Source organism: Notamacropus eugenii, chromosome 2 (genome assembly GCF_028372415.1).
Source record: "Notamacropus eugenii isolate mMacEug1 chromosome 2, mMacEug1.pri_v2, whole genome shotgun sequence".
NCBI lineage: Eukaryota > Metazoa > Chordata > Mammalia > Diprotodontia > Macropodidae > Notamacropus > Notamacropus eugenii.
Window position 1 is genome coordinate 452796468 of NC_092873.1, and position 12261 is coordinate 452808728.

Consider the following 12261-nt stretch of genomic DNA (forward strand, 5'->3'; position numbering starts at 1 on the left):
TGTGAAATAAGTGTTCTTACAAATAATGACATTCTCATTTTATAGAAAAGGAAACTGAGACTAAAATAGATTAATTGACTTTTTCCATATTTACCTAGCTGACAAGTTTTGGAGACAGATTTCAAATCCAGATTTTTTTGAGTACATGTCCAGGACTCTATATTCAATTGTATCATGTTTCTTTGGAAATTTAGAGGTGTGAAAAAAAATCCATCCTCCTTATTAATCTAATCAGATTTAATCTGTAGATAACTTTTGGTTAACACTAGTATGTCTCACATGAGAAATATTGCTAGGTCCTAGATGACAGAAGTGACTCCATGTTTGACTACTGATTGACTCACCTATGTACCAAAAAGTTGCTATGTACCTATTACTGTTTTAATCAACAACATTTAGGCAAAGAGTGCAAGACTCTACTGATCATAGTCAATAACCAATTTCATCTTATCCTGTAATACAAGTTTGTCAAACTTCTAATCACGATATCCTTGTTGTCATTAAGTGGGATTGTGGTAAGGGTCAGCCACTGATTGACTGCCCCCGTCCACTTGGTATCTGTAAATTTTCCCAGACAAAACAATTAGCTATAACGTCAGAGACCCAGAAGTATGGGCTCTCAACATGTCTATACACTTGTGTTATCACCTGTCTTTGACTGTTTAACTATGGAGATGTGAAACCAAATGCAAGCTGGCCTGTAAGTAATTAACTGATTCTTGAGCCTTCTCTTTCTCTGTACCACTCCCATGTTCTCCTTACCAGTAGCAGCAATTGGTAGTAGATAAACTTAAAGGTACAGAATTTGTGACATAAATTCAAAGGGTTGTATATTTTATGACTCTCTTGGATCATTTCTAGTTTTCTCAGGTTTTCCTGTGTACTGCCTGAGACTCCTAGAGTTATCCCTAAAGAAGTTTTAAATACTTTGATTAATCATGAATCTAATTATTCTATATTCCTTCAGGCTAAGTAAGCTGACCTAACATTGGCCCAGTTTAGCACTTGAGATAGTCTTCTTGGAACCACTAAGGAAGAGATTTGGAATCTTAGATAAATGAGAATGGCCTATGGTGATCAAGTAGGAAAACATTACTCACCCAATACATAAATCATTTGTATTTTATTTAAACACAGATTCAAAAGAAAAATTTTAATTAAATTAATTTTATAAATCAGTCATTTGAATTGAATATATTGCCCCCCTCTGTTCTCTGAAATCCCTAAGACCAATTCTTTAGCTTTAAACATCTAGAGAAATTTAACTTTCTTAAAATTTGCTAAAAGAATAATCACTTATAGGAACAAGTTTGAAGGCCATGTGGTATGCCTTTGCAATAAGTATACTGATGCTATTCTAAATTGAACACCAGGTTACTGACAAATTATATATTAGGTAAATAAAGTTTCCATTTAAAATGAAATTAGAAAAATGTATAAAATTACAAAAAAAACTCACTGACTTTTCAGTGTGGCAAATATAATATTAGTTTCACTATGCATTTTATGTTTTGTTCTGATACCTTAGAAAATATTTTTACCTAATTTAAAATTGCAATGTCCCATCATACATGACCTAGTGTTAACATTTGCAATTGAAGACAGTAGAGAAGGAACCCAGAAGGGATTCACTTATCTCTCCCCCTTTCCTCTTATTTGCACATGAGTGTTTTGTATGTTAGACCAACAAAATAGAAAAACAAAACTTTTTTATTAAAAAATAGAGAATTATTTTATTTTTGTGACTTCAAATAACTATCTGGTTGTGTTTTTTTTTTTCACCCTTACACTTGGCATTGTGTTCTGGTACAAAGGATAAGATTTTCTTAAAAGGTGAATAGACTGTTAAAGATTGGGCTGAACAGGCTAGGTAATCAGAAGGATCAGAGAAATACTTAGAGAACTCAGTCCCACTAATTCAGAGTGCCACAGAGACAATTTAATAACTCCTTTTTTATTAATTTATTATCAAAAAGAGAAAGTTCTATTCTTCCAGAGGCAAAATGAGGTAAATTGACATTTTTGTTTTTTGTTCAAGCCTAAGGGATAGCCAGCAGCTGTGTTCATAGTGAGAGTAGTGGTAGTAGCAGCAGCAGCCACATTAATGATTGACATTTTTATAGGTTGTTCCAAAAGACTTAGTGCAATTTTAATCTGTTAAAGCTCTCTTGAAACATCTTTTATAGTGTCTTAAGAGAAAACCATGCATAAATTATTTCATTTGATTCTTATGATAAACCTTGGTGTTCATTGTTATGAGCATTATTATCCACATTTTACAAATGAAGAAATTTGAAATCTAAGAGTACATGAAATATGCACAAGATCATTCTAGTAATTTTTTTTCTTGGAGGCAATTAAAGTTCAATGACTTGCCCAGAATCACACTAAACTGTCTGTGGCTGCGTTGAAACTCAGAATTTAGAAAAACTATACTTACTGCCATCACTTTCTCCTCATAATTCACTCCTCAATTTTCTGAAATCTTCACTATTCCATTGAAACCACTGTAAGTCACCAAAGAAATATCATTTACTAGATTCATCCCTCATTTTCCTTTCTTGTTCTGTAGCACTTGACAGTGTTGATCACCCCCCTCTTCCTGGATAATTGTTCATCCCATAAATTGTGGACTGTTTGCCTTCTCATTTCTCCTCCAATCTAGTTAGAGGTTTTTTAGTTCCATGGCCATTTAATTACTCTTTTATTATGTCATTAACTCCTATGTCCTCAATTATCATTCCTTTTTTAATTTATTTTTCCCCAATTACCTGTAAAAACAATTTTAACATTCAGCTTTAAAAAAATTTTAGTTCCGAAGAGAGCTTCTGTGCTGCCTTCTGTGGACAGAGCAAGGCTCACCCACGGCTGCCGGTCCAGAGAGCTGAGACCTTCCGGGCTTGCTTTTCTCCTTTCTCACAGATGTCTTATTGTGAAAATTAAACTAATTCTTTGGCACATGGTAAAAAACAAAACAAAACAAAAAAATACCTAGCAATTGAAACATGTAATAAAAAAACAAAATCAGCAGAAGAAACATATATCCATGATGGTGGTGACCATTTTCACACATCCTAAGAGAAGACAAAGAACAACTAAATACCTTTATCCATCTTTGATGACAAGGAAAATGGAAAAACTCAGGAGAGCAAGACTGAAACTACAGTTTTGTTGAAACTTTTGGGGGATGTAATCTCTCATAGTAGTCCAGATATTATTGAATCATTTCCTTCAGAAGACTTACACCATGCAAATCCTACAGTAATATCCATGAATATCAGTGAAGTACCTAGAAATAACTGTACTTATGTCTTTGGAAATATTAAAAAAAAATTAGAATGGAAAATAATCACAAGGTAGCTATCCTATTTAATGGAGAGGACGTGGAATATAGCACAAGCAAAACATTCATAGGACCTATTTACAAAAGTCCCGAGGAAAATAAACAAGATGAAAGACAATATCATGCAGAAAAAGGGCACTGGTGGAGTGGGAAACAAACAGAACCTTCTAATAAACTGGATATAGACATCAAATTATCTCAGTTTTACAAAGAAATTCAGGAGCTTGAGAGTGAAAAAAAAAGATTTGGAAAGCAATTGTCAGCAATTTAAACCCCCTCAGGAACAATTTAGCTTATATTATCAAGGCCATTACAATGACAATTTAAAATCTGATGAAGAAAAGAAAGATACTTGGTTTAGTCCTATATATTCACTCCCTGGTGATGAGCAATATTTTAGTAATATTGAGCCAGTTGGTTGGAACACTGAATGTCCAGTTAATAGACAAGTGGAACCTCTACTTTTTAACGACCCAGTTCCTTCCTTTAGGCCTGAATGGCAACCAGTGGGATCCTCTTTAGTTCCTCGTGGTCTTTCTGCTTCTTGGTTCAATTATTATTTAAATTTTCAAATTTTAATCCCTCTCCATCTCCACCACCAAATATTTCCCATGCTCAAGATGTTAAATGATGTGAAATGTACAAAGTATATAATGTAAACAGTGGCAATGCAAATTGGAATGGCCAGACATTTGATCAGACTAATAGATATTCTGATTGTGATGGGAGAAACAGTATCATACAGGCCTCGAGAAATAGCCACAATGAAGAAGATGGATGAGAAAGTAATAGTTTCTGTGAAACAAGAAAAGAATTTTGGGAAGACTCTTTATTCCAGATGGAGAAAACAAACAGGCTTATAAACCAGCAGTTGCAATAGGAAAAGGTAAAGAGGCTACTTATCCTTTCAACAGGTCTGCCAGGTTCAGGGAAAAAGACATTGCCTCATATTCTGTTTGGTCAGAATTGTGGTGGCATCATCTTCAGCACTGATGATTATTTTTGGCATCAAAATGGGTATACATATAACATTAAACAACTTGGTGATGCTCATGACTAGAACCAGAGCAGAGCAAAGAAAGCTATTGATCAGGGAAGATCTCCAGTTATGTAGATGATACTAATACCCAAGCCTGGGAAATGAATTCTTATGTGGAAATGACTATAGGCAAAGGATACCAAGTGGAGTTCCATGAAACTGAAGCATGGTGGAAATTTCATCCTGATGAATAAGAAAAGAGGAATAAACATGGGGTGTCTCATGAAAAGATTGCACAGATGTTGGATCTTTATGAATATAAAATGTCCATCTGTATAGTGATGAATTCAGTGGAACTTCCACGTACAAGGTCTGAGAGAATATGAAAACAGAGTTGGGAAGGCTGTATAGACTTGTAAAATCACTTTGATATTGCAAAATAACTATAATTCAGTCTGATTTCAAGTAAAAAGAGCTTGTGGTTTACCCTTAAAAAGCAAGCATTGAGACTTTTTGGAGGTTTTTAAGTGGGTTCAGATCTAATAAAAAAGAACCACCATTACCCCACAGAGTTTGTTTCCAGAAAACTATTTAAATTTTAAAATGTAAATAAAAATAGTATATAAATTGTAAAAATAAAAACTAGTTTCAATTTCTCTTCATGGTAGTCATATTGTGAAAGAAAACAGACAAAAAATAGTAAGAAAAATAAAAGAAGTAAAGAAAACGTATGCTTTTATCTGCATTCAGATTTCATCAGTTCTTTCTTTGGAGATGGATAACATTTTTCATCATACGTCCTCTAGAATTGTGTTGGATCATTGTATTGCAGAGAATACCTAAGTCATTAACAAATTGATCATGAAACAACATTGTTATTCCTATATACAATGTTGCCCTTGTTCTGCTCATTTCACTTTGTATCAATTGATGTAAATCTTTCCAGGTTTTTCTGAGAGAATCCTGGGGATCATTTCTTAAAGCCTAACAACGTACACAGCAACTTTTTTCAGCTATTCCACAATTGATGCCTATCTCCCCAATTTCCCATTCTTTGCCACCACCAAAAGAGTTGCCATAAATGTTTATTTTTTACATATAAGTCCTTTTCCTTTTTTAAAAAATGACTTCGATTCCTTCAGAGGTGTAACCAAGATGGTGGAGAGAGAGCAACAACTCATCTAAACTCTTAGACAAACTCTTTCAGATACCTCCAAAAAAGAATCTGACCACATTTTGGAGGGGCAGAATCCCATAGGAGACACACTGTGGTAGACTCACAGTCCAGGACAGACTGGAAGGTCAATAGGAAGGATCCATTGCACAGAGCTGGAGGAGTCCACAATGCACAGTGCAGAGGCTGTACCAGCATGGTCCCTGCCATGGCAAGGCCAAGGAGGAAGCTCTGGGCACTCTAAGGCAGTCCAACACTGTGGAATCTCAGGTATACCAGCCCAAGATGGGAGTCCAGTAGAACCAAGAGAATGAGAGTCGTGGAACCCCAGGTATCTACAGTGGCTGCTTCTGAGACTATCAGCCCACAGATTAAATGTCTGTAAGTCACCTACTTGAACTTCTGGGAGTCAAGATGGCAGACTGATCAGTAAACTCTCTCCCCCTCCCCTTTTGACCTTGAAAGACCCATAAAATATTTCCCCAGAAAAATCCTGGAACAGTAGGATCAGCCAAAGTGTAAACAGTCTCTTAGCACATAAGGCTAGGAAGATCACTAAGTAGGGTCCCTTTTGTAGTGGCTGAAGGGGACCAGTGGAGGATAGGAGCTGTCCCAGACAGCCCCACCTCAGCAAACTGGGAGAAGATGTGAAGCCCCAGGGGGTAGAGCATGCATCTGCCAACACCAGGACCCCAGGTATGCCTCAGCATCCCAGGGAAATTGGGAACACACTAGGGCAGCCAGGATCATCAACCACTGATCTTGCCTATGCTCTAGCTAAGGAGAAGAGACCTCCTGTGGCCAGACCACCCCTCCCCCACACTTAATACAGCTAACTCCAGGGTAAATCTGGGGAAACTCAGAAAGACTTCACCTGGCCTCTGTTTTCTCACACCAGCCAGCTCAGCACTAGGTAAGTTGCAGCATTTTGTGTGTGTGCTCAACCTTTGATGCCAAAGAAGACCTTGCCATCAGAGAAATAATGACAACTTGCACTTGACTTTGTTTTAAGTGAGGGAAGTCCATGCAGCCTCACTTCTCCTCCAGAGCCATCTGCATCTAGTGACCAGATATTCATCAGAATGACTGGAGATGACCCAGGATGAGGCAACTGGGGGTAATTGACTTGCCTAAGGTCACACAGTTAGTGAGTGCCAAGTGTCTGAAGTGAGACCTGAATTCAGGTCCTCCTGACTCCTGCACTGGTGGGAAGTGCACTCTATCCACTGCACCACCTAGCTGCCCCTTGCAGCATTTTAACTTCTAGCTGAAAGAACCAGAGGCCAAGACACAGAAAGTCTCAAGTTCAAGGCACAAGAACTGTGGGACAGAGCCCCTTGTGCCCTCAAAGCAGAGATCTACTTTAAAACCCAGGAGAAGGGTGATCATCATTATCATGAGTAAGAAACACAGCAGAAAAGAGAATTACCATAGAATCTTTCTATGGGAACAAGGACCAAAGCACAAATACCAAAAAGGTCAGCATTGAGACTGTACTCCCATCTGAAATTTCAGAAGGGAATATGAACTGGTATGAAGCACAAAGAGTATTCTTGGAGGAGGTGAATAAGGATTTTCAAAGGCAAATTAGAGAACTAGAACAAAAACTGGCCAATGATTTTTAAAAGATGAGAAAAGAAATCACAGAAGAATTTAAAAGGAAAATTAGACAAATGGAAAAGGAAGCATAAAACCTAACTGGGAAAACTGGACAAATGGAAAAGAAAGTACAAAAACTAAATGGAGACAATAACTCCTTAAAAGAAACAATTGCACAGGTGGAAAAGGAGATGCAAAAGTTAACTGAAGAGAACAATTTGATAAAAATTAAAATTGGGCAAGTAGAAGGTAATGACTCTAGCAGAAATCAAGAATCAGTCAAACAGAATCTAAAGGATGAAAAGATAGAAGAAAATGTAAAATATCTAATTGGAAAGACAACTGACCTGGAAAATATATCCAGTAGACAAAAATCTAAGAATTATTGGTCTACCAGAAAGCCATGATGAAAAAAAGGGCTTAGACGATATCTTCCAAGAAATCATCAAGGAAAACAGTTCAGAGTCCTAGATCCAGATGGCAAAAATCAAAAGAATCCACCATTCACCTCCCCAAAGTGCCCAAACTAAAAACACCATGGAATATCATTGCCAAATTCCAGAACTGTCAAGGGAAGGAGAAAATACTAGAGGCAGTCAGAAAGAAACCATTCAAATATTGAGGAGCTACTGTCAGGATCTCATAGGACCTTGCAGCTTCTACATTAAAAGATCAAAGCAATTGGAATATGATATTCCATAAGCCTAAGGAGTGGGGACTACAATCAACCATCAATTACTCAGCAAAATTGAGCATAATATATCAGGCAAGGACATGGACATTCAATGAAACAAGTAATTTCCAGACTTTCCTGGTGAAAAGGTCAGAGTTCAATAGAAACTTCAATCTCCAAACACAAGTCTAAAGAGAGGCATAGAAAGGTAAACAGGGTGGGGGAAATGTTATTCAATATGGGCATATTGTTTACATCCCTATAAGGGAAGATGATACTTGTTATTCTTGAGAACTATATATTTATCATGATATACAAAAGGGATATACATAGATAGAGGAAGCAGGTATAAACTAAATAATGTCATGATAAAAATGTGATTTAAGTGTGAGAAGGGATTGTAACAGGAGATACAAAAAGAAAGGCAGAAAATGGTAAATTACATCACAGGAAGAGTTACAAAATTATATTACAGTACAGGGAAAGAAGGGAGGGAGATGAGCATTGTTTGATATTTACTGTCATCAGATTTGGTTCAAGGAGGGAACAACAAACTCAGTCAAGTATAGAAATCTAACTAGATCTACAGGCAGTAGGAGAGGAAGGGGGAAAGAAAAGGAAAGGAGGGTAAAAGGTAGAGAAGAAAGGGTAAAGGTAAAGGGGAGTGAAAGGGAGGGGGGCTGAAAGAAGGAAGGGAAGACTGGCAGAGATGGTCATCAAAAATTAAAACTCTATTGTGGAGAGGAAGGGAGAACTAAAAGGACAAATGGTGGAAAAGAGGATGGAGGAAAAGACACAGAAAATAATCATAACTGGGAATGTGAATGGGATGAACTCTCACATAAAACACAGATGGATAGCACAATGGATTAAAAACAATAATCCAACAATATATTGTTTACAAGAAATACATTTGAAACAGGGAGATACACACAGGGTAAAGGTAAAAGGTTGGAGTAGAACATATTGTACTTCATCAGTTGTAAAAAAAAGCAGAAATAGCAATCCTAACCTCAGACAAAGCAAAAGCAGAAATAAATCTAATCAAAAGAGATAAGGAAGGAAACCATATCCTGCTAAAAGGCACCATAGACAATGAAGCAAAATCATTACTAAATATATATGCTCCAAGTGATAGAACACCCAGGTTCTTAGAGGAGAAGTTAAGGGAGTTACAGGAAGAAATACACAGCAAAACTATACTAGTGGGGGACCTCTACCTCCACCTCTCTGAACTTGATAAATCTAACCTCTAAATAAACAAGAAAGAAATTAAGGATATGAATAAAACTTGGGATAAGGTAAGTACGATAGATCTCTGGAGAAAATTGAATGGGGATAGAAAATAATGTACCTTTTTCTCAGCAGTGCCTGGCATATATACAAAAATTGACCATGTACTAGGGCATAAATTCTGCACAATTCAGTGCAGAAAGGCAGAGATGCATCCTTCTCAGATCATAATGCAATAAAAATTATATGTAAAAAAAGGCCATGGAAAAATAGAACAAAAATTAATTGGAAACTAAATAGTCCAATCCTAAAGAATGGGTAGGTTAGAAAAAAACAAATCATAGAAACAATTAACAACTTCATTCAAGAGAATGGCAAAAATGAGGCAACCTACCAAATCTTATAGGATACTGCAAAACCAGTTCTTATAGGAAGTATTATTTCTTTGAATACCTACATGAATAAAATAGAGACAGAGATCAATGAATTGGGCATGCAGCTGAAAAAAGTTAGAAAAAGAACAAATTGAAAATCCTCAAGTAAACATCAAATTAGCAATACAGACAACCAAAGGGAAGACTAATAAAAATGAAATTAAGAAAAATTATTGAACTAATAAATAAAACTAAGAGTTGGTTTTATGAAAAAAAAACAATAAAATTGATAAACCTTTGGTCAATTTGACTTAAAAAAAGAAAGAAGAAAATGAAATTACCAGTATCAAAAATGAAAAAAGTGAACTCACCTCCAATGAGGAGGAAATTAAAACAATATTTAGAAATTACTTTGCCCAACTGTATACCCATAAATTTGACAATCTAAATAAGATGTATGAATATCTTAAAAAAATATAAATTGCCCAGGGCAACAGAAGAGGAAATTGAATACTTACGTAACCCCATCTCAGAAAATGAAACTGAACAAGCCCAGGACCAGATGGATTTACAAGTGAATTCTATCAAACATTTAAAGAACAGTTAATTCCAATACTATATAGACTAACTGGAAAAACTGGGGAAGAAGAAGTCCTCCCAAATTGGTTTTATCATACAAATATTGTTTTGATACCTAAACCAGGAAGAGACAAAACAGAGAAAGAAAATTATGGATGAATTTCTCTAATGAACATAGATGCAAAAATTTTACATAAGAATTTAGCAAAAAAAAAAAATACAGCAATTTATCACAAGAATAATACATTAAAATCAGTTAAGATTTATACCAGGAAAGCAGGGCTGGTTCAATATTAGGAAAACTATTAACATTATTGATCATATCAACAACAAAACTAACAGAAACCACATGATTATCTCAATAGAAGCAGAAAAAACTTTTGACAAAATACAACACCCATTCCTATTGAAAACCCTGAAGAACATGGGAATCAAAGAAACTTTCCTTATAATGATAAGCAGTATCTACCTAAAACCTTCAGCAAGCATTATATGCAATGTGGGTAAGCTAGATTCATTTCCAATAAGATCAGGGGTGAAAGAAGGATGCCCATTGCCACCACTATTATTCAGTATGGTACTAGAAATGTTAGCTGTAGCAATAAGAGAAGAAAAAGAAATTGAAGGAATTAGAATAGGCAAAGAAGAAACTAAGTTGCCACTCTTTGAAGATGATATGATGATATACTTAGAGAATTCCAGAGAATCAAGTAAAAAACTACTTGAAATAACAAACAACTTTGGCAAAGTTGCAGGTTACAAAATAAACCCGCACAAATCATCTGCATTTCTATATATTACTAACAAAACCTAACAACAGGAGATAGAAAGAGAAAGCTCATTTAAAGCTAGGGTAGACACCATAAAATATTTGGGAGTCTACCTACCAAAACAAACCCAGGGACTATATGAACACAATTACAAAACACTTTTCGCACAGATAAAGTCAGATCTAAGTAAGTGGAAAAACATCAGCTGCTCGTGGGTAGGCAAAGTAAATATAATAAAAATGACAATTCCTCTTAAATTAATTTACTTATTCAGTACCATACCAATCAAACTATGAGATGATTACTTTCTAGAGCTAGAAAAAATAATATCAAAATTCATCTGGGGGAACAAAAAGTCCAGAATATCAAGGGGACTAATGAAAAGAAATGCTAGGGAAGGTGGCCTAGCTCTACCAGATATCAAATTGTTTTATGAAACAGCAATTATCAAAACCACATGGTACTGGCTGAGAAACAGAGGGGTAGACAAGTGGAATAGATTAGGTACTCAAGACACAGTAGTCAATGAATATAGCAATCTATTGTTTGATAAACCCACGGACCCCAGCTTCTGGGATAAGAACTTACTGTTCGACAAATTTGCTAGGAAAATTGGATAACAGTGTGGCGGAAGCTGGGCATAGACCAGTGCCTGACACTGTACACAAGAATAAATTACAAATTGGTACATGATCTAGTTATAAATATTGATACTATAAACAAATTAGTGGACCAAGGAATAGTGTATTTTTCAGATTTATGGAAAATGGAGAAAATTTTGACTAAATAAGAGACAGAAAACATTATGAAGTGCAAAATGGATAATTTTTATTACATTAAATTGAAAAGCTTTTACACAAACAAACCCAAAGAAACCAAGATTAAGAGGGAAGCATAAAACTGAGAAAGAACTTTTACAACTAGTGTCTGTGATAAAGGCCTCATTTTTAAAATATATAGAGAACTGAGTCAAATATACAAGAGTACAAGTCATTCCCCAACTGATAAATGGTCAAAGGATATGAACAGGTAGTTTTCAGAGGAAGAAATTAAGCTATCTATAGTCACATGAAAAAATGTTCTAAATCACCATTGTTTAGACAGATGCAAATCAAAACAGTTCTGAGGTACCACATCACACCTACCAGATTGGCTAACATGACAAAACAGGAACATGATTAATGTTGGAGATGTGGGCGAGTTGGAACACATTCACTGCTGGTGGAGCTGTGAGCTGATCCAACCATTCTGGAGAATATATTGGAACTATGCCCAAAGGGCTACAAAAATTGACCCAGCAATATTGCTTCTAGGACTCTATCCTCAGGAGATCATAAAAAAGGGAATGGGTCCCGCATATACAAAAATATTTATTGTAGCACACTTTGTGGTGGTCAAAAACTCTAAATCAAGGGGATGCCCATGAACTGGGGGATGGCTGAATAAATTGTGGTATATGGATGTAATGGAATACTATTGTGTTATAAGAAATGATGAACAGGAAGACTTGAGAGAGGCGTGGAAAGACTTATATGAT

The 12261-nt window shown here is 35.8% G+C and overlaps 1 pseudogene; it reads left to right on the forward strand.

The window, feature by feature from the left end:
* Nucleotides 1–1063: 1063 nt before the first annotated feature.
* Nucleotides 1064–4708, forward strand: LOC140523174 (NEDD4-binding protein 2-like 2 pseudogene; annotated as a pseudogene).
* Nucleotides 4709–12261: the final 7553 nt, after the last annotated feature.